Here is a 24,379-nt window from a genome sequence, read left to right on the forward strand (position 1 = left end):
AAATCCCTTTATAAAGCAGCCTTACTTTAGCTTTTGAGTGATATTGCAACATTGTTTTTCAATGAGACTGTCCTTGAGAATCAACAAACTCCATTTCACTAAGAGGGTTAATTAAGGTCAAGTTTATAATGACGTAGGAAGAGGCACAGACTGAAGCAGCTGTATATCAGATTGAGATTTCAAGGTCTCTGCAATGCATTAAAAACTTTGAGGCTGTCTAATGTGGACAGCATAACATGTTCTGCAGCAAGAAATTCTCGGAACAAACCTAAAAAAAGAGATTTGGTTCCTTTCCCTGAAGGTTTGTTTGACAGTGCTTTTCCAGCAGAAATCTCCTGCTAGTCAACTTTGTTTCTGAGGGAGTGTACCAGGTCAGGGAGCAGAGTGCTGAGCAGCCAGCTTTCCTGGTTTTGCCCAGGATGTGGGAGGTTCATGCTCTCCACATCGCTGTAGCTGCAGCAGGGAACTGATTCCCGTTCTGCATCTGGAGGGTGAGCTGTTCTCTCTGTAGTGCTGCATGTGTGCTGGTTCTCTGCCCTCATGTGTCACCAGAAACATCAAGGGGTCAAGCACCCCTTCTTCCACTGGGCAGCACCCTGCCTGCAGAAGGGAACAAGCAGGGCTGGAGCTGCTGCTGAAGAGGCAGAGGCAGGATCCTGATGGCAGAGCAGGAGCCTGTGTGTCCCTTGGTGATGGATAACAAACCACGTGTCAGTGAACCAGCCTGGTCCAGCTCTGGTGTTGCTTTCATTCTTGAAATATGTGGAGAAAACCAAGGTGGAAGAAAGTTTAAATGCTATGAAACTGCAGAAAGAGAAGGGGGAATATTAAACCCAAGGGAGAGGGAGACAAAGGAAGTGTTGGGTGTGGCTTTCCTGTTTATCTATGTATATTTTTGCCTACTACAGTGAAGTATAGGGCTATTTGGGTTTTTTTACCTTCAAATAAAGTCCTCACCAGTGATCAACATAACTTTCCAGCACAGCTTCTATTGCTCTACCTGTCACTTGTGTAGAAGGGAGGACTCACCAAATGCTTCTCCTATATATTCAGAGCAGTGTTGAAAATTTAAATTCAGCAGAAATCATCAGACTCCATCTCTTCAATTTCTGGTAATTTATATTGTGGTATTTTTGTCATTTTTACAGATCTGCAGTAATAAGGATCAAAACATTGAAACTTCTAAATCCAAGCAAATAAATGTCATGAAAAAATATAGCTGTCAAGGACAACTGGAGGAGCACTACTGCTGAGTGGCTTAGCTTTATAAAGCAACTAGAGCTCTCTCCCTCAAACAAATAATATTTACCAGAAGTTCAGGCTATGACAGCAGCTCTAAGGCAAGATGTTTAATTTCTCTTCAGGGGCACATTTATCAGAGGTTAACATTTATTTGCATTGAGTAAAGGCAGCTTTTCAGACTCTTTTCAGGGGTCTTTATGATACGACTTAGTGTTTCACAGAGGTAAGATATGTTGTCCAATTTATTTCTTCCTTGTCCTCCAGATACAGAACAAGCTACTCAAAACTTGATCATATCAGGCATAAGATGTTCATTGTTCATTTAAAGAATCATGTGAAACATTACACATATTAATAATACAAATGTTTCTTTGGAACCAAAAGAGGAAAATGCAAGTGGAAGAATTTTTTTTTTTTTTTTTACCAGGCACGGAACAAAGAGGAGCCTGATATTTGGCTTGCTTTTTCTTTTCACACTCCCATTCTTCATTCAGTTTTTGAATACTTGAATAGTAACCAGAATGATTGTGTCTAATCAAGATCCACAGGATGCATCTCTGTCATTAAGGTAGCGGATTCTCAGGAGACAAGTATTTGGCACCAAATTTCTCAATTTCTATTCTGCACTACGTAAAATAAGAGTGTTGGACTCAGACCTGGTTTCTCTTTCCTTTTGTGCCTATTCACTTTACAGTATGAAATCACAGTATCCTGAGACACCCCCTGTCTCCTGCTTACTTTATATTCTAATTCATAGAATCATAATCCTAGCTTATTTTTCAGTATTTTATTGAGCCTAATTCCTTCTCTCATTCCTTCACAGCATGGTCCCCGTTTGAATCCTGACCTTTCCCTGCTCCAAGGCCTCTGAACCTGTCCAGTTTCTGGTCCTGTCTGTGCACAAGCTTGGCTGCTTTCAGCTTCCTCCCGTGTGCCTGGCAGGCAGCGAGAAGGGAAGGGAAAAGGATCTGCACTTGCAGTTGCAGTGCTTTGTGCCACAGTGGCATCTAGCTGCCGCAGCCACGGATGGGATTCCACACAGCCTGCGCAGCCCTGTTTGCAAGCAGGTCACTGCAGATGGGCTCTTTAGAGAGATCATCTGCCAAAATGCTGAGCATACGTAAAGCCTGATCAAAGTCTTAGCATGGCCTTAGCATTTGCTTTTTCCCCTATCCAGCAAAAGACAAGTAGACTTGTAGTGAGAGAAAAACCCAAGTTTCAGGCCTGAGCTTCTCAACTGGAAATGCTAAAGCTTTTCAGGGCACTGGCTACAATATTTTTTGTGTATTTGAAACATTATTTCACCCTACTTTAGTCTTGGAAATAGTTTAATGGCTTCTTCCTAAAGCTTTCCAAAATATTTTAACAATAATCAGCACCCACTAAATTCTCCCAAGTAAAGACTGGGGACTGAGTGGAATGAGGCCTCCATATAGAAATTAGAAAATGTTTGAGCAGCTAGTAGAATAATTGAAAATTATTTTCTTTTCTAATAATAAAGAGGGCTGCTAGGGATTTCCTGGGGATGTTTTCTGTTGAACACATTTTATTCACAATTATTTTATTCTGTATCTTTACAGCTAAATTGTCACCAAAAAATATTTTGTTTTTATCCAGACTTTGGCAACATAGGAAACCAGGACAATAAATGCAAAGCATCATTTCTAGAAGTTCAAACTTGTACAGGTTTTTAACATACCAAGCTTTTGCTGGAGAAAGGAAATCTATTAAGATCATTCAGGGGTCTGAATAAAGCTGCATGCTCCAGGTATATAACAGTCTGCTCTGGTAATTTTCACTCAACCTTCAGTCTTCTCCAAGTTTTTCAGTAATTTTAAGTTAAGATTTAAAAAATTTTCTAGTGTTTTCTTTGTCATTCTGTAAAACAATTAAAAAACTGTTACCACTCTCTGTGCAAAATTATGAGAAAGACACATACCAGTAGAAACATTTTACACTTAAAATAATGTTCAGACTTGGGTTTTGGGTGGTGTTTTTTGGTTGATTTTTTGGTTGTTTCTGGGTTTTGGGGGGTTTTTTTTTTTTTTTTTTGTTGATGGTAGTGGTTTCTTTGGTTTTTTGTATGTGTCAGATAGATAAAAATTAAAACTTGATAAGTGACCTGTGAGGGAAAAAAAGGGTTTTCATTGCTCCCCTTATTCCCAGGCAGACTCTCCTAGCATTTATCATGGTGGAGCAGCCCTTGGGGTATCATCCTCCCCACAAAATCCAACTGCAGGGAACTGGCTGAATGCAGCACACAGGGTAACAGGGCTTTCTTATTCAAGTGCATTCTATGGTGGATTCTGGAACATTTAGTAGTTTCTAATAGCAATAACCTCAGCTAATTTAAAAAAAAAACCAAGAAAAAGTTATGTTCATTTTCAATGCAGTGACAATTTTGTGACATTTACTTGACAAGCTCCTTTGATCATGAACTGAAGCTGGGACTGAGGAAACCTCAAAACACATTTATGTACCATGCTGCATCCACAGAGACAGGGGGACTGACATTGTACCTTGTCAGAACAATCCTTTGGTATTCTTAACACATGGTATTTATGTATTTCTAATTTGTTGTGAGAGAGTTTAGTTTTAATTAAAATTTAAAGATTATGAAATCAATGATTTAGTTTCGGGGCTCTGGAGCAGAATGAGAATTTTTTAATAAGCTTTTACATTTTTTATTGAAGGAAATTAAAGTTACAGTGTGCCATACACCAAGGCTTCTTTTTGTTTTTTTATAATGAAGTGACTAAATTAAGCCAACATACAGTTCAGGTTCAGAGTCAAGGGAGGAAGCTCTGTCTCTTCACAGTACTAACCTGGCTGTGACCTATTGGGTGGTGGAAGAAAGTCTGTAGGAAACAGAAGGGAAGGCTGATTTACAGCCTTGCTGTATATATAATTTAGGTGCTTTTTTCCTCTTCTCTGTGAGCCTCTCTCTCTGATTTTGTATCTTTGTACTGATAAAGATGTGTGACAATTAAGTCCCACTGATCTGCCTCCAGGTGAGTTATGGCGCAGGGGCAGCAGGCTGGAAAAGACTGACGGAATAATGGAAACCATGGAAGTTCCCTTTCTTCTAGGCTGAAGTTTTCTATTACCTTTCTCACCTGCATTGAATAAAGTACATCCTTCTGCACTCACCCCATTCTACTACTGCTGCATGTGTTTTATACAACTGCTGAGCAACTGTATTTTCAAAAATAATTTTTATTTCCTGTTTATTATTAGCCCAAAGTTAAAGAAAATAAATCATAGTGTTATAGTAGGAAGTGTCACCAGGTGAACTAAAACCACATTTTTGTATACAGGTTGCTTAGAGATATGGCTGTGGACTTTGTGAAGCATCTGGCATTAAGCCATCTCATCATGGCAGAAAGATATGAATTTATATCTTGTGTCTGTGTTTGGAAGACAAGGAGAATTCTGCAAATCATATGCCAGTAGTCAGCCTTACTGAAAAACTATAAAAAAAGAATTCCTTTCTAGCTTCATTACCTTTAAAGGATGGAAGATTTTTTTCTCAGCATTTTAATTTCATAGGGAGGAGTTTCTTCTAGAAATCATTTTTGGGGCTGTCTGTCCCATAACTCTTGTTAATATATGTGTAGGAGCATGACAGGAGGAGGATGCAGGGATGAGGGAAAAAAGGGAAGTAATTCTGTCTTCTATCAAAAATATGTGTTGGCTCCAGATATAGGTTTCATTTGAAAATTACACTTAATGAAGACATGAAAAAAAAAGAGGCAGAACCCTTTAAACTTCTTGGTTACTTATGCCTTTAGAGTTATTAATGAGGAGAAATCATTGAAATAGAGAGCAGGGGGCAGATCCTCCTAATGATGTTGAAGCAAACTTGCACAAGCAGAGTCAAAGAATAACAGCTGCAGATTTGATACCCACCACTTAATTTATCATTTCTTTTGCTAGGTTTTTTTCTTTGGTTGTGTTTTTGGACAGCTAACACTTATATAACATCTGCATAAAGATCTTTATGGGCCAGGCTGAAATATGAATGAATAGAGCTGTGCTAGGACTGACAAGTTAGATTTTAAATAATTAGCAGAAAAGTTGGGGGCGGGGATCTCTTTTATTCCAAGACAGTGGAATTAGAAGAGAAACAAAAGTGAATGGAAAATTAAAAATTACTTTATGATGAAGAGGCAGGCTAATATGTAGGAGGGAACAGAGAAAATCACTGCAAAAATAACAAGTTTTCAGATTAAAACTTTGATTTATATACTTGAATGTAGCAGAAAAAAATCTCACAAGAACTGAGGAACACGCTAAAGCAGAAGACTGTACTCAGAGTGATTTCTGATAGAATTTATCTTTAAAAATATATTAAAGGAATTCATGTTTTTTTATGGGTTCCTGGAGAAACATTATCTGAAATGAGGAAAGCAATCATGTTTGCTTTTTCCATGTTGTTAGGAAATCTTCTGTTTCCCATATTTATTTTTTTTTATTTTCAGATTATCACTCTTTTGAATTTCTCTTGTGATTTATTACTAAGAAGTTATTAGGATCAAGATGAGAAAGTGTGCTGCTTTTACACAAGGTTTTTAGCTTATGATCTTCTTTGTCTTGTAGAAAATCCTTGTTATAAATGTCAAAGATTTGATGAATGGTCTAAATTTAAAAAAATAGTAAACTGTGAAATGGGAATGGGAAAGAATTCCTGTGTGGAATATTCTTGTCAGTGTATTGAGAGTTTTCCTCAGGGCTTTATAAATTTCAGGATGAATAATAATAATAATAAGTTTCTCCATTAGCAAACAGCCTTCTAGAAGATTTTATGTTTAAATGTATGCATGCTCTTAGATGCAAAGCTGGATATTGTATTTAAGGGATTAAAGCCCTGAAATCTTTCATCATGTCCAAACCTGGGGATAGGTTGTTACTAATCAAGCAATATATCCAGGTGCTGGCCCCTGCAGTTTTAGCACAGAGAAAAAACCTCTCCCAGGATCTCATAAGTAAACCTCTTAGAAAAGTTAATAGTTTGAGCTCTTTGGTATTTAAACTTTATTTTTTCTTCTTCTCACCAATATAGTACAAGCTCATTACCAACAAAACCAATCAAACCAGGTGCTAATGAGGTTTTAAGGGCAGAGACCAACATTTCCCCTTTCAGTGGCCAAAGCCCAGCTATGCAATTATCGTTAAGTGCAATTGGGAAAATGCTTTAAACAAAAAGGGAGAAATAATAATAATAATAATAATAATAATAATAATAATAATAAATTGGTAGAAGAACTAAATGAAATTACATCTGTGTTGAAAGCCAGTAAAACCTTCATTAACTTAGGTGAAGTTCCCATGGTAGGAATGTCTCATTTTCCTGGTTTGCCACAGGTCTCTCTGAGTAGGCCACTACCATTCCTGCTATCATCAAGTACCAACAGGAGCTGCAGTTGTCCGGGGTGGGCTCTGCCCTACGGTGTGCTGTGTTCTCAGGCCCTGCTTCAGCAAAGCCCTGATTTCTGGGGTGAGCTCTTGGCACGTTAGGAGTCCCAGCCGTCCTCTAAGTGCTTTGCTGGACTCATGCCAGCATGCTCAGCTCTTTGAACAACTAGGCTATGTACAGTAAACATAAATTTTACCCTATGGCTTCAATTTTGATGTTGCCAAGTTCACCTTTTATTTGTTGGCTTGTGACTCCACTGATGTTATCAGTCTGCACTCAGAAAAAAAATCTTTAATTCTGGGACAGCCTCAGAAAGCCACGTGGCCAGGCGCACCAGTGTGTCACTGGCCTGTCCGAGTTGTGCTTCAGGTGTACAGGATATGTGTCCCCACCTAAGGAATGGCTGATGAACACAGCAAACGTTTTTTCAAGGAACTTTTTTAATTATTGACACTGAGCTGTATTTTTAATTTGTTTCCAGTCTTCACAATGAAAAAGCAATGCAGCAGAAAATGTTGCTTCACACTGCTGCTCATTGCTGACTCCTGGCCAAAAGAAGTCACTAAGTACTACATGGCTGAATGGCTCTAAAATATGTATCAGCTGAATCATATTGTTAATTTTTTTTTTTTAATTTTTTTTTTTTTTTTTTTTAAGCAGAGACCACAGTGTACTTGTGGGATTGAGCTGGGAACCAGTTTATGAAACCAACAAAATGAGACAGTAATGTAGTTCAGAACTGTCAGGAAGAGCCAGCACAGATCCAACTCGGCATCTTACTGATGAAACACTGTGTTTATAGGGGTAGTACTAAAGGTTTTTAAGGTGATGAACAATACATGTAATTTTTTGTAATAAGCATTATATTTTGCAAGTTCTAACAATTTGTGTCAATCTGAATACCATCAAACAGGTATTTATGTGAGCCTCTAAAATAATGGTTAAAACTTCATCTTCAAAAATAATGAATTTTTTATTCTTGGTTTTGAAAACTAACACAGAAGCTGGCCAGTGAAAGGATAGAAACATCTTCATGAATGTTGTTTAGAGCAGTATCTCAGAGGTAAAACTGACCCAAGCACCTCTGTTTAGAGTTCTTCTTCTTACTCTGAATCAACATGATGAAAAAATTCACATTTTCAAAAAGCCTGGCTATTTTGTTATTTTGTTTCTTGTGTGCATTACAGAATCAAGGTCTTCAAAGAAGGGGAATAAAACAAAACTCTGAATATCAGTAAATAACAATAAAGGATGTAGGTAGTAAACACTAGCTCCAAAGCATGAGGAAGGACTTAAAGAGCAAGGTCCTCATTTTTGTGAGACCCAGCTTGAGAACTGGTGTGGACTTGAAAGATAAAACTGCGACTCACTAATTTGATTTGTTTCTTGTATCTCATGGAGGATTTATAGGTCAGTAAAATATCTCTGAAGTTTTCCTCATATATATGCATATGTATCTATATTCATTGGAAAAATAATTTTAATGCCTTGTGTCTCTTACATATAGTACTGTTCCTCTCCACAAAATTTATCTGTCCCTGTGATGATAGGTAGTTCTGATGTGATTTCAGATAAATATTCTGATCAATTGTCTCTGTCCTCCCCTTTTTAGTTTAAATGTGGGACTGGAATAAAAATCTCAAAAAAAATGTTACTTGTAAATATTATGCAAATTACAATTGTCTGCTATATCAATTAGCTGTGTTCATTGGAATAGCATATGAAAAATTAAATATATTTCAAAATGTTAAATAATAGCTGGTTCATTCTGAAATTAAAAAAAATTAAACAGATACATGGTCATAGTCTGCTATTCACCCTGTGAAATTGCATTTGACCTCCAGTCGGGTAATTGTATTATGCCTGCCTAAATTTCCATGCACAGTGATTTACAATTGAACATATTATTCTACTCCTCCTCTCTGACTGTAGTGCATGCTGCTGCTATTTATTGCGGTGTAGTTATATTTATTGCGGTGTAGTTATATTTATTTAAAGGATGACTGTGTTTTAGTGGCTCACTCCCATGGCTTCTACACACATTTCTTTCACAAGTGTGTTTTCCATCCAGGTAATTAATGCCATGTAAATAATAGATTATTTATATTCATGCATTATACATATTTTGATGTAATTCTGACGAAAGAGAGAGCGGGAACAGAATTACAGAAAAAAACCTAAATATTTGCCCCTGTTTTTTCGTGCAAATCTTTGGGTGCTCCTTCCTCAGGATTCCTCCCAGAGACATTCCTACTCAATCCTCTTTATCAGCAACAAGGACAGTTTTCCTGAAGCTAGTGAATACAAAGATATAGCTCACTGCCTGAACAGAAGTTCAGCATTATCTGACATCAGTCTTCAAACATAATTGCACGTTTAAACTCACTGAAGAGAGAGAGAGAAATACTTCATCATGGAGAAAATAGTGTACGCTCATTTTTTACTTTTAATAAGGCTTTAGCTCTGTAGCTTTATGGTCTAAGAAGAATTCATATCAGATGGGAATAACAGGCAGAGAGGCTAATTTCAACCTAATAATTTGAAACCTAAATTTACTCCTGGTTAAGCGTGTCAGAAGATGGATTGCTTTGAAATAGCTGAAGTCCAATGTCATAGAGTTGTTACAAGCAACTTTTCCCACTGTGTGGATGGAATTTTGTATTTTGCAAAAGGGTAAGAACTTGATACAAAAGCGTGGTTAGGTTGGACCCATGAGCTCTGAACTGTACATAATGCCTGCTCTTGGCTGTACCTGGGTTGAGCTGCAGAGCACTAAATAATGCATATTCCAAGTAAATGTTAGATCTGAGTGGCACCAGAACTCTGGAGACCAGTGAAAACAAACAGGATCTTACTTATGTTATTAGTAGAAGTTTGGTCATCAGTGTGAGAGAGAGCAGTGCTTCTGTTATCACAGCACCTGTGAAACCTGCCTTTGTGTCAGCCTAAGTGACCCTTCCTGGAACTACCTATTCCAGGGGCAGTTTGCGTATAAAACTCCAGCATGAGCCTATCCTGAGACTTGGAAATGCTGGGAAAGTTGTCTGTTTGTCTTCATCTCTTACATTAAAATTCTCTGCTGTCAGCAGGATTCATACAAAATACCAAATCTTGGCTTCAAATACTTAATGGCACTTCAACCCTGGACTCAGACCGGATCCCTTTTCAGTGCAGGAATTGCATCATTCCCCAGATTTTGAACAGTTACCAAGAAACAGATCCAACTCTACTTATAGAAGAATATAGCCACTATTCTTGAACACAGAGATATTGTTTTGGCTGAAGGCCCACCTGAAAATGCCAACTTTGCTACTTCAATATCTGAAACGTGTCCCAGAGAATTACAAAAGTGCTTAATGACATTAGATTTTGAACTAGAACTATTGTTTTAGCTAGAACATATAATGTACATCCTAAATTCCTTAATTTTCTTAATTATCTCCTAATTACAGTCTAATTAATTACTAATTTATCTTAATTTCCTCTGGTAATTTCCTTATTAGTCCCTGTTTTAATTTGTTACAATTTTATCCTTTCTTCTTTAATTGGGAAATAGACTTTACAGTTTTTGCTATGACAAAAGGTATTTCCCTACCTGCTGTACAACATACCTAAATATGGCTTTCCAGTTATCACAGTTTCATTAGAAACTGGAATGACCATGCAACCATCAGTCTTGCTCAGAATACAGGAAAAATCTTTCCTCACGATTAAAAAGGGGGAAAAAAGGTAGGTTTATTAGGGACACTACGGTGTCCTCAGATTTCTTCATGAAAGATAATTAATCCAATATTTAGTACCTCAGTTTCTATTTACTTAGTTATGGTTCCTTCTGCGTCTCATTTGAAAAAGATCTTTAGAAAGATTCTTTTTTTTTAGGTTTTTTTTTTAAATAATTTTAGTGAGCTCTGAAATCAGAGCCTGCACATCCTCATGGGTGGATATTCTCCACTTGCACTTTCCTGAAGGCATTTTTTCAGAAATTTTTGTTAACTATCTCTATTATTAAAAAAAAAAAAACCCAAACCAGTCAAACCCTAACTAATAGATGGATATACACACATAAGAGATAAAACCTATTCCTCCAGAGCTTAAGTTTCCCCTTGCTTGAAAAACTGTACATTAATTAAAATATCTATTTTGCCCCCCTCCTTCTGAAATAACTCGTGCTGGAGGTGCTCACAAATGCTTATATCTTGTACCCAAATGGAGGAGGAGTATTTCTAAGGGAGGAAAGTGTGCAGTTCAAATGAACTTTCACAATATAACTCAGCAACATTTTAATAAAAAAGGATTCTGTTGTTAGCACAGATGGAAACAAAGCAGTATGAACATAAGCTGTCCAACAGTAGCAGAGCCAGGAAACGAGAGGTCCTCAATTTAGCACTGTTGGCAGAGTGTAATTCCCTGTAATTGTGCAGTGAGTCTGATCTTGCATAAGGGTGTAAGTTGGAATTGTTTTATTTTTGTGGAAATTCTTTTTTAAGAATAGCTTTCAGAATCCATACTACACAAATGTAAAATAAGTAGACTTATTGTGCTGCTCCACCAGTCGACAAGGACAACACTGGGATGTTCCCTCTCTGTCTGATAATGTCAGCCATTACTGATTTTACCCATATAGAGCTGAGCCTGGATAAGAAATTAAGGACAAGAGGAGAGAGCAGGAAGAGCTGCAGACAGGTATCACATCCCCTCATTTACATTTCGTGGTGGTGCAACAGAAGATGGTAACAGAGTCTCCCAGAGCTGTAGATTGCTGAGACTCTTGCCAAGGCTTCATCTGTGGTGAACTGAACTGCCACCAGCTGCTTGCTGTCCCTGCCCAGGGTGTGATTTCTGCCAGGGTCAAGGCACTATCCTGAGCGCAAGGTCCAGACTCACCTCACGTGGCCAGTGATGATGGATTCAAATGGAAGAGCTCCCTTAAAGCAGCTCTGAAACATTCTGTAAGATGAGAACCTCAGCCAGGGGGACACTAGCAGACAAATCAGGCTGTGGCATCCGTAAGAGCTCCAGCCATTTGCTAATTAAATGTGTGTCAGTACAGCCTGAGGTAAATTGGAAAGGGAACAGGAGACCTTCAGCTGGCAGGTAGTCCTGTGGCCCTGATCAGTGCCTTCTCTGGAGAGCTGGGAGAGAGCAGAGCTTCTGCAAGTATTCTTCATAAGTTACATTTCTGCAGGCACCTAAACCCAGGGTAGATTTTCTTTCCAGAGGTATAATAGATTAAAAATCTAAATACAAGAAAGCTTGCAAAAGTGGCTCTGAGTTACCCGTTACTCCTGGGACTTGTTTTAATTCACTGATCCTGTGCTCTTAGTATTTGCCTACTCCTTTTGCCTTTCAAGTATAGTTTCATTAGAAAAATGATTGCAGAATTACCATTAGCTTTTTATTTCTTGATCCATTTTACATCAAGGGTTCAAAGTTTGGGCATTTTGATGTTTGTTTTTTTCATAAAAAAGATTATTTGCTGCATCTGTTGAGATGAATGTCTATCTAAAATCTGGAAATCTGGCTGTGATCTTTATTGGCCTTCTCATCCATGCTGGACAGAAATCACAGTTGTTTTTTTCTTGCCTAATAATATTTCATAATATAAATCAAGTGGTGGTATATGACTAAAGAATACAGATAGTGAAGAAGTTCTTGACTTAATTTTCTTGTTGTTTTTAGTTTGTTTGAGCATGAAGAGCGTTGTGCTTATCTTTAAAAAAACCAGTAGTAAGCAGCCACATGGCTATGAAATCCTAACAAGTCCTTTTTCCTTGGTGACTTCTGCTTTTGGGGATTAATTCTTGCTAATTTGCGAGTCTCAGTCCATTTCAAGAAAGAAAGAATAAAGTAGCTATATAGGAGAGTAGAATAAAGTAGTAGCTAATAAGCCACCTCTTCAATGATGAACAACCATTTAAACTTGCTGTCTTTGCAAGTACTGATAGTCTTGAGGCTGTAGGAATTTACCTTGTGTACACAGCCCAAGCTTTAAAAAAGTCTGAGCTCATAAACTGCTTACCTGTAGCACAGAATAGCCCATAAGAGAAACCAGGCTCATGGTTTTTAGGCAACCAACTCAAAGGTAGTCAAAAGAAAATCTTTGTAGACTAATGCGTATGGAGGCACTTCCTGTTTCTAATTATATTGTACGTAGGATTAAAGAGAAGCAGAAAGTTACTTCCTTTGTTGAGATAATCATATATATCCACATACACACTTTTGAAAGAAGACATCAGAAAATGGAAAACCAACTTCTGTTCTAGAACATAAGTATTTTCTCTTACTTGTGTTAATGATGGAGGAAAAGAAGCAGCAAATTAGTTAAGGGTTTTCCCAATTTTCAAGAATATGTGCCATTAATGACACTTTCTTTTGTTTTGTGGTTTCCCCAAAGGAAGGAGACTTTAGTGTTTATAAAGGTTCTGGAGTCCTTGAATTATCCTCCTGGGCTATCTTTAAATCTAATCTTAGCCAAACACTTACTAGTTATATGATATAGTCAAAGATTACGGGCCAAATTCTCTTTTCAGTTATTCTGCTGAAACCCATTGAAATCAATGTGAGATTGGACTTGTGTAACAGGGAAGATTTGGGCTACTGTCTGCAAGAGATAAGAACTGGGCCAATACTATAACAGCCTTTTTCTAAAAGAAAACTTACTCAAGCAAACTTCAGGTCACATGCTGTCCTTGATGTGCACATGCAGAGCTTCAAGGGTTCATGTTGGACACATATTTAGAAAAACAATTTTTTGCTAGTTGTTAGGTACAGAAGGAGTTCTGGTGGAAAAGTATCCAAAATTTAATTAATTTTACAGTTAATCTTATGATGGCCTGTATTTTTTTCATAGGTGAGCAGAGTTTTCTTTGGCACAATGCAAATGACCCTCCAAGAAACAACAGATACTATAACTCTAGGTGATGAAGTCCATAGAAAAACTGAGCTTTTCCCTAAAGTATTGTAATATCTTTTGTGGAAATAATATGTTCCCATCTCTTCTCCCTTCCTTTTCCAGACTTTGCTGCAGCATTTATGAGAAACAGTGAATAGAGAAAACTGTTTGGTGCTGTTATGGAATTTCAGTCTCTAAATCAAAGCACTTAGAAAGGTCATGTGAAAGTAAGAAACTTACTATAAGCCATTGGGATAGTTTGGCCATGGGGGTGAATTGAGAGCAAATTCTCACCATGTCAGGACCTTCTTTTAGTTGGGAGCTAGAAAGGCAAAAACTCTTTTAGTCTGCATCTATGCTAAACAGCTCACCTGCTTCTCCCATGTTTTAATTAAAACTTGATACGTTTCTTGTTTTACTGTTTATGATATTTTTGGATATAATCGGGATTAAAAGTGAACCCTAGAATTTTAGGCACTGATGTCTTTACTCTTGAGCTCCTTTCATCTATTTTTGCGAGCAGTGCCTCAGAATTCCCCTTAAATCTACTTTGGTGGGTCACCAGACATGTGCCCCTATTTTCTTTGTAGCAGTGGCCATAGGAGCAGCAAATTGTCCATACTGGTGCTTTCTAATGTTTTCCTGCTCTGCTTCTGCGCTGGGACACATGTGATACTGTTTTCTGTAACTGCTATAGTCACACAGGCATATTTAAATTCATAGAATTGTTAATATTTGAAGGGACCTTTAAATCATCTTGTTCCAAACCCCCTTGCCATGGGCAGGGACACCCTCCACTAGACCAGGTTTCTACAAGTCCCATGCAACCTTGAACACTTCCCTGGATGGAGCATCCACAGCTTCCTGAGCAAAAATGGTGTAGCACTGCTCTGTGCTGGTAAGTAGATATGTTGTATATTAAAAGGAGCTGTTTTTTTTTCAGTTAGAAAAAATCATAACATTATATCCAGGAAAAAAAAACAACAAACCATAAAATATTTATTTTAAGGGTCTTGGATAAAAGGGGATTTATAAAAATGTAAGGTAGTATTATTATAGTCATTTTATTAAGTAACTATAGTACTTGTCGTTCTTTCAGCATAAAATCTATGCACATGAAAAAGAGTAGTTGGCAGCCCACAGTAAGATCACCATGTGCTGAGATGCTGACAGTAATGAACAGCTCTGGAACACCAACAGGAACCACTGTGCTGCATGTGCACAGTGCAGGATGTGAACACCCTGCAACAGCTTCATCCAGAGTGGTAAAGACAAGTAAAATCAAGCTGCAGCAGTGAAAGAAAAATATAAAAGAAAGTGAGCAGCAAACTACACCTGGGGCTCCTCTTAGAGGAGAAATTGGATACATAGTAAAGCAGAACTTGTGTTGAATGGCAGCTGACACTAGCTCTTTCTTAAATTGGATATTATTTGGGATTTTACTTTAGCACTGAACACAGAAAAGAGACTCATGTGAGTTTGTCAGCATGAATCAGAGGTGGTAAACCTTCTGAAAGACTTGCCACACTGAGAGGTTTGTTTATTCCCATTTGGACAGGTTTTGTTCTCTGAGATGTACCTAAAAATCCTCATGCTTTGACCCCCTTTGTTCATTTGCGCCTGTTCTCTGTTTCTTTAATTCTGCTACGAAAGCCTGGATTTCTGTAGGGAACTGCTGAGTGTGAATATGTTGCCCTTTTTCCTGAAAGTGAAGCAAGGGTATTTCTTAAAAAATGTAAAGATTTTACAAGCAATAGCAAAGCAAATGCAGATAGATTTATCTGGACACAATGAATTCTACATGTAATACATGACTGTATGTTCCTTTTCTTTTTTGTTTTGTTTTGTTTTGTTTTTTTTTAATTTTTCTTTATTGGTGACAACACTACAACATTACATTCCAAATATGAAACCCCAGAAATAGAGTCCTAATTACCTAGACTGCTGATCAAGGCAATCATCTGGGTTTTTGGGACACTTGTATGCACATTTCTTTCCAATTAGCACATTCCAGATGAGGTCCCAGTAGCTGCCTGAAATCAGCTTTTCATAGATGCAGTAAATATTTTTTCTGTGCAAAGGGGAAAACTTCAGGTAGTTGTGGGATAAGTAGGTGACATCTTTGAATATCCTGTAGTTATTAGCCACTTACTTAAGATGTACAGCACGGAAGTCTTTGATCTGAATTTGAGACCAAAGGCATCAATTTTCCCTTTCATTTTTTTTCACACTGCTTTATATTGTTGAGCCTAAAGATAGATAATTTCTTGTTAAAAAATGCTATAATTTAAACCATTAGCATGTCATTGCATTTCTTGATAATGTTCTCTGGAATTTTTTATCTAATTCAGGTTTAATTTGACTTCTTCAATTTTTTGTAGTAGCTTTGGCTAAAATTTTTACATTATTATGTTTGACTCAAATAATTCACTTTCCTGGTAAATTTAGGAATGGACTTGTTTGTTGCAAAATTGGTGCTGTATTTACCTTTCATTTATTTTAGGAAAGTGCATGCCAGAACATGCTAGTTACATAAATTAGAAGTTTGGCCAGATCTGTAAAGTCATATAACAGGTACCACATGAAAACTTACATTCCTGCTACCTGATTCCAGGAATCAAAAAGAGTTACCTGGAAGGTTGTGCCCTGGTACAGAAGAACTGAGAGAGAAGGGGGGGAAAAAAATTCATATTTAAGAAGAACACTAACAGAACATACACATTTCTCATTTATCTGGACTAGCACATTTATTGGGTAAGTCAAAGAAATGCCTTCATATTTTATTGCTGTGATTTAATTTTCCCTTTTTTTTAGGTTTTCCAACTTGCTGCATAGGGTACATAAAGCAGCTTTTCAAGAACAAAAGCAAATGAAAACTATGATTTTTCTTTTTCTAACTGCCCCAAGTGTTCTTAAGCCAAATAAAAATATGACTAGACATAATTTTTTAAATACAGCTCCGGGTACAACTTAAAACTAAAAGGAGTCATTTTTCAAACCACAGAGCGTTTGGGACACTCAGGGAAATGAGTGAAGTTTAAAAAAAATTGTGTGCCTATTTTGTGGTGACAGCCTCTGCCAGAATGAGTTCCAGTTAGATTTGTCTATCTCACTAAAACTCTACTTTTCTCTTTTCCTGCATGTTTCCAGTCCACTGTTTCTATCAGTCCCTTAGTCTTTTTTTCATTGTACTAATTATATGCCCAGACTCTTTGAGTGTGCATCAAACTCAGCATTGCTCATGCTGTGGGTGAATTAATTAAAGCACCAAGAAATTCATGCTCAGCAAGGAGAACAATTGGATCGATGCACTTGGATGTAGATTTACCCGCTAGGAGCTCAGGGCACGTGAAGGAACTGCTGTGAGCATGTCCCAGGCGCTGGAGCCGCTGCGGGTGCCGTGTCTCTGTGCTGAACCAAGGCCACCAGTCATACAGCAAGCGGCTCCTTCACCCGCATCTGCTCATCCTGCCTCGTTAATGCTGGAGACAGCTGTCCCCATTCTGCTTCAGTGGGGTGAAGGATAGTGAGAACAAATGCCTGGTGAAGACATTATGTCTAGGAAAGGAGTGCAGGAAGGTGTCCAGGAGCCTGGAATAGAGGTAATTCAGATGAAGCTCCTGTCTGACAGCAGGACCTGGAGGCGTGTTACTGCCAAACCATCTGGGATAGAAATTTGATAATGAGAGGACACTACTACACCATTCCATCATCTGTGATGATTTCCTGGAAGTTTTAAGTCTTAATATGTGAGTAAATCCAGAACTGTAACATAGGAGAGAGAGCTGGCTGACAGCCTTTCTAAGAATTAAGTTCTAATGCAATTAGACAATAATGGCCTAAATGAGTTACCAGTGAAATTTCAGAGATTTCACTGTGATTATACACAACGCGTGTATGTGCGTGTGTCACAGTTCATCCATTATTTAGCCTAATATTTTTAGGATCTGGGTTTGCATTAGGTTACTGGCAGCCTGCCTGTGGCCATGTACAGGCAGAAGCAATCAGTAGCAGGGGCCTACTGCTGTCCTTACCAATGTCAGTGAGTTTTGCAAAAGGACTTCCAAAGAACAGGGATAACATTTAGGGCCTCTACCGCATATTCAAAATTAGAACAGATTGTGTGCAAACTGAATTCTTTGTCTCTGCAGTGTCTCTTATTCCAATTCATCAGCAGATGATCTTATCACTTGGTTTCACATGAGCTACATTGCTTTTTATGATGTCATTTTTAGAGCTCTTTTGTTTAAAACTGTGCAACTTCCCGTATGGACACTTTTATTAATTTTGTTCAATATTTCATTGATTTAGTTTTATGTGAGAAAGAAATTGCTTAAAATTGATATGAATTTGGTTTAAATTGGATTGCCCATAGATACTGTTGAGTTCACAAATTTTGCAACCTAATAATAACTTCAAGGGCTTTCATTCCCTCTTCATTGCTCTCTTTCAAGCTCTATAATAAGTCAATTGTTTCTCACCCCACTCATCTTGCAGCAAGATTTCCCACAGTTAATTAGAATTTAGTTCAACATCTTTTAATGCTTAACCTTTTAAAACCATAGACAAATACTGCTCAAGAGTCAGCACTGTATATACAATTTATGACTTTAAAAATCTAGGAGTTGCATACCAGCTAGGGGGGACTTCTGTTTTATTAATATGTTGGATTTTTTTTTCCTATTTACTATTTCTTAGTAGGAAACTTTAAGAGAATTCACTTCAGAAAAATTCTTTTGATTTAGCACGGCACAGGTTTAGCATAGTATAATGTACTGTGATGAAGTCAGCTAGCTCTGAGCTACTGCTCTAAAATTGGCCATTGGCCAGGCTGGTTTGCTTCAGGAATTAGAGAAAATTAAAGCTTCTTGCCCTGGTGGTGCTTACTGGCAAATAGGAGCTTCTGGAACTTAGGGACATCACAGATCTGTCCTTTTTTCCTTATTATCCTCTCTGCAGTGGAGCCCAGTAAAAGGGACATGGCACCACACCAATATTCCTGCTCATTAGTGACAATCCTGTCCCTAGGAATACTGTGCTATTGAGCTTATCCATTCATTGGCTTCAAAGCAGATAAAATGGTGCTGTTGCTCTGATATTTAGTGGATTATCGCATAGTAGTGCTACCGTTTGTGTCCTGAAAGTTTCTAAGATCTGAAATACATTCCTTTAAAAACACCTGAAAGATGAGATGTTAGAAGAGACACCTGTTGCCTTGTAACCAGGTGGGCTGGAGCTTATTACAGCAGAAGAAACAGCAAGGACATTTTACAGCATTTGGTTTTGACTTTTTGTTGCTGTTCCCCTGAAGGAAACAAAACCATGAGCTAGCAAGCAGAAGCGACAGTTTAGCAAAAGAGAAGAAAATAAGAGGTACAGGTCTTATAAGAAATGCTGCGAAACCTGTGGCAATAACAAGACAAAACCAGATGCAGCTGCAAAAAACCACAAGCAAAACCAACAAACCTCTACTCTATATCTTGAGTTGTATCTTCTCTTAATGGTGGTTAGGCATCCTGTTCCTGAAGGATGTGCAAGGCGAATGTCTAAACTGTGATGACAGTGAAACAATAGAAAATTTGAAAGAGACTGTTTGTTCAAGGAAGCAGTTTGCCAGTGGATGCATTGTGAAGTGGTAGAGACCTAAATAATGTGGAGTTATTATTGTTTAACTTTGGACATCAAGATGTGGCACTGTCAGACAGAAGGGCCTGAATGAGATCGGTAGCTACATTATTAAGTAAATTATTCTGGTAGCACTGAGAGTTTCATTTTAGTTCCTTGTCAGATGCAGTATGAAAGAACTATGAAAGAATATGAAAGAATTTACAGTCTTTTTTTTTTTTTTTTTGTCTAACCAACAGATACAACTGCAGAAGGTGCCAGAAAAGAAGACAAAATTACCAGAAGTTGATCTTGCAGGATTTCTATCCAAGATGAGAAATATTAATGCCAGTATCACCTAGAAATAATATTCACTTTGAAAATTTTAGACACATTTGTCAGACATAGTAATTCAAAATAGTTACCGTTTACATTTCTGAAGGCACGTCTGCACATAAACTGTCTGAATCAGAACCAGGATCTGCATGCATATCATGCCTTGTGCTGTTACACAACAGGTCAGATTAGATAGTCTTTTCTTGCTTCAAACATTCTATGAATCAAATTCAATTTCTGAACTTTGGAAGCATCTCAGATTTTCTTTTAATATGCAAATCAGGTCTAATTTATCCCAGAATAGCTACAACACATCCGCAATCAATGTCACTGTGATAGGATCAGGTTAAATTCAGTTCAATGAATTAAACCATTTCATTTGCTTTAGTTTCTTTGGAGACTACAGGAAGTGTTCACATAAAATAACCACAGTATTAATTACTGTCGTAAAATATATACCTGAACACGCTGTAGACTATATTACCATGGACAATAGAAATGTGAACCTCCCCACTCAAGGGGGTCACAGCTGTATCTGACATGAGACTGCCACTCTTCCCATAGAAAATTATGCTTCTTACGATATATTCTCAAATCCTATGGTTTTTTTGGAGGGGTAAAGACTATTGCTTAATTTATATTTTCCACTTCTATATCAAAAAAGCCAAAAGTGAAATCTGGCAACAGTTATGTTATAAAATCTTTCATTTGTCCCTAACGTATTTCTACTGTGTTCCTTGATGGATGGGAACACCTGTTTTGTTCTGAAGGTTGCAGCTGGAGTCAACATCACCTCAACAAAACTGCTAATGATAGGATTCCTTCCCTTTTGAGAGAAGCACCCAAACGAATATCATGCGATGTGCAGTACTGGACACCTCGGTTTTCTTTTGCACCCAAAAAGTTGAGCTACTATTTCAATATCTCTGTAATTTTAGTCCAGCACATCTGGCTGAGCTGGAAAAATTCAGGATCAGTTAGGGCTGGGCTTTAAGATCCATGCACTGCTTCCCCATCTGCAGCCAAGGCTACATAAAACTTTGGCAATGGTTAATGGAGAACACAGATGGCACATGTGCACTGTGGCACTGGTATTTATTTTCCTTACCAACATCTAAGTAGTCCCTTCATGAAGGAAAGGGACATTTAATCCAGCATGTTTTTAAATATCTTTTCTAGCACTGCAATCTTGTCACTTAGCAAATGTAGAGAATGTGGGTCCTCATATCTGAATGGCCCACCCAAATGACACTTCATTTTCACACAGACAACTGCTGGGGCTACTGCGCTGGTGAAGCTCCAGAAGTGAGGAAATGAAGTCACATCCTCCTCTGACACTATTTTCAAATGAAGAAAGCACAGGAGGAGGTTTAAGTCCTAAGAACAGTGTGCATACCTCAGGTATTATATGGAACATGAGGGAGCTGAAGAGGAAGAATTGTAAGTCCTGAAGACTGCTACTTTATGACATAATGAAAAAGCTTATTGTCCAGCGTATAACTGCAATAGTTTGATGCTCCATCTTCATGGTGATATACTGAATACAGCATTATTTTACGTAGCTTCGAGTAGTAAACTTTATTATGGTTACAAATTATAGACATTAATGGATCATTAATCCATATAATAATACTGAATTTTCATAAAACAATTTCAAATAATTTAAAATTCTCCCTAAGAACCTTTCTGACACCCTCCACTAGAAAATGACTTTATTTTATTTATCCCTAATCGTTCCACACTTCCCTGGTTCCTCTAATTACTGCTTCAGTTCTCAATTGTTTGTTCAGATCACCTTTAACCATCACTCCCATAAATTAAAATACACCACCAGCTTGTCAGGCTTCAGATAAATTTCTAAGTTTGTATTTTCCAAAGTAAACACTATAAATAGTGTCCAGGAAGTTTCTACACATGAATCACAATATGGTATTCTATAGAATATTACTATATTTTTGGCTATGTATAATTACTCAGGCAGGATTTTTTAACATCTTAAGTAAACAGCTGATTAATTAATGTCTCAAGATTGCCTGAGATCTGCAGTTAATGATTATCCTTTTTTGCTGAATTTTAGGATGATAACTATTGGCCAGGTACCACAAAAGTCAGGAAACTGAGGCCAATTTATACCTAATGCAACAAAATTCCTTGCTATGGAATGAATAAGTAAGAACAGGTACAAATATTGTAGATCCTGAAATGTGTTGTATTCACTGAAAACTAGATCAACACTATCCATGTGACTTTGGATAAAGTCTAATTGTGTAGTCTTTCAAAGTTAGGGCTTTCTTTGTGGCTGATTTCAGTCTGCAATTGTGCACATGTGTTTTGTTTATTAAGTCAGGAGAAATGCAGTAGAACTAAATTATGAACTTGTGCAGCCATGGTTGTGAAGATACCTCTAATAAGTATAAAACAGTTTTTAATTACTCAGATTCTTTTTACCTTTCCATAAACTTATTTCTAAATGCACCTAAGCACAGACATGTTAGCCATGGCTGCCGTGCCAACATTCCAACCTCCTGGACGAGCTGTGTTTCAGGGAGCCTCCTATTGACTCAGAGGTACATTTGGTAAAGAGTCACTATATTATTTGCTCATTCACATGAACTGCTAAAGTCTGACTGGTGTCAGGAGCAGTGTGTTCCCTTGAGTGCTCCCTCAGGCTCCTTCTGCCTTCAAGCTTCCAACTCATGGAACAATGACTGCCTGCTTAGAGACTGAAGTTCTTCATACTTATAATACCTAAAATCTGATCATAAAGCTATGTGGAGACTTATTCAGACTCCTTCTGTATAATTTTTGTGCACCACTACACTGGTCACCATTATAATTAGGCATCAATAAATTCCCAATAATTTAACACATGCTGTATGTGGAACAACATATAAGGAATTTTATGATTTCTCTAAATGAAGCTGTCAAGAACTGGATTTTCCTCATTATGCCAGAGCATCAAAGACTTGTAATTCTTCTGCATGCAAAAAGTTTCTCAAACTGACATAACTTCATAGCCGGTTAGCAGAAATATGACTTAAAACTATTAAGATTCCTGTGTAATTTTATTTTAATAGGACAAATGCATTCTTATGAAGTGCATCTGAAGTCTTTATCTTTGAAAATTAATTAGCAAATTGACCTAATATCTCAAGACAGACTTGCAGCTCTGGAGTAAGATCAAATAGTGATGAATAGGAGTAATCTGAAAAAGTATATTCTAATAATTTGATTTTGAATCATGATCTGGCAATGTGAAACCATCTATGTGAAGAACCATTTGAAATTGCTTAGTTGAATTATGTTTCATCATTAAAATGAAGCTCTCATTTTACGAGATTTTAATTGTATTTTTCTTCAGGCTTCTGTTCACTTTTTAGCCTCTTATTTGGCTTTTTTTATTTCAGAATTTCTTATGAATAGTCCAAACTTACTTCAACATTTTCCAGCAAGGTATTCTGTATGATTCATTTTGAACCTCTTTGGAGTAAGCTGAATCTTGACAATACAAAAAATATTTCAAATATATATGGAAATGCTTCGTATTCTCCTGCTGTTTGTCAAAACTTTTTTGTTTTTACACAGGTGTTTTCTCCTTGATCTTCATATTCTGATTTGCAATATTTTTTAAATTTTATTTTTTTCTCATTGAATAAAGGTAATTTGAATAATTATTATAACTCTTCATTGAAATATTGCTGAGCTTTAAAAAAATGCTTATCCATTGTATATCTGTGGTGGGTTTTTTTTTTTTATTATTATTATTTTTCTTTTAATTCTGAAGAAAGATGATCATTAATCAGTTACTGTATTTCTCAAGGCTTGGATGTCGTGGAATGAAGACACTATATGCTTCTAAACTTCATCCAAGATCGAAGGACAGAAGCACTTGAAAGAAATCCCTTCAAGGAATCACTTCAGTGTTTGTATGAAGACAAAACTTTTGCTGCTTTGAATTCAGCCTGTGTCTGTCAGGTCTCCCCTTTCTTGGAACCAGACTCATTCAGAAGAGATAGCATAAAGGAGTCTGCAACCAGTTTCTTTATTGGTCCAGCTCACATGTGATATATTTTCACAGAAACAGAACAATTCTCATTAAGTATTTGCCGTGCTTTTCCATATTCAGAGAAAGGCCTTTCTGCAAGCACCTCAACTGCAGAGCATGAGAAAGTGTGGCATACAGAGGCCATGTACATGCATTTATTGTACCCATTTAGGCTCCATCCCTGTGAATGATCACCTGTAATAATCCAAAATTATTACTTTGTGAACTGTGTACTTAATTTTGCTACTCTTTTGCTCCTGGTGCATAAAAAATGCATTATGCAAGGTGGGTAATGCTGTTCCATCTAAAAATAAAGATTTATAAAAGCATTTGTGGGAGTGCAGTTGTTCAATAAGAAAGCTCTAATTGCAGAATTCTGTGAATGTTTTACAGTGATTAATTTATATACTGCATCTACTTCCTTGTTGTGCAAACAGAACAAAAATAAATTGTCATTACCTTACATTGTATACTAAAACACAGTCTTTACAACAGAAAGACTAAATGATAAAATTACTCTAAGTAAGACAGATAAGGCAATCTAGAAACAAGGATTTGTTTGTGGTGAGGGCTTTTTTTCTGCTTTCCTTTAAAAATTCTAATATATGTACTTTTCATGGGCACTATAAAATAGGCTGGTTTTAGGATGGTTCTGAGTGGGAGAAAAGTTATTTGACATAATAAGAAATACCTTTGCAAGTCCTCAAGCTGTTCTATTCAGTGTATACTGTTATAATTCTGCCTCATAGGGCACAAAAGGAAATAATAAAAATAAAAGCTGAATTATGATATGGAGAGATTGGAAATGGACTATGATTTTACAACGTTTGGTTTTTTAAATCTG

Source organism: Poecile atricapillus, chromosome 4 (genome assembly GCF_030490865.1).
Source record: "Poecile atricapillus isolate bPoeAtr1 chromosome 4, bPoeAtr1.hap1, whole genome shotgun sequence".
NCBI classification, from domain to species: Eukaryota; Metazoa; Chordata; class Aves; order Passeriformes; family Paridae; genus Poecile; species Poecile atricapillus.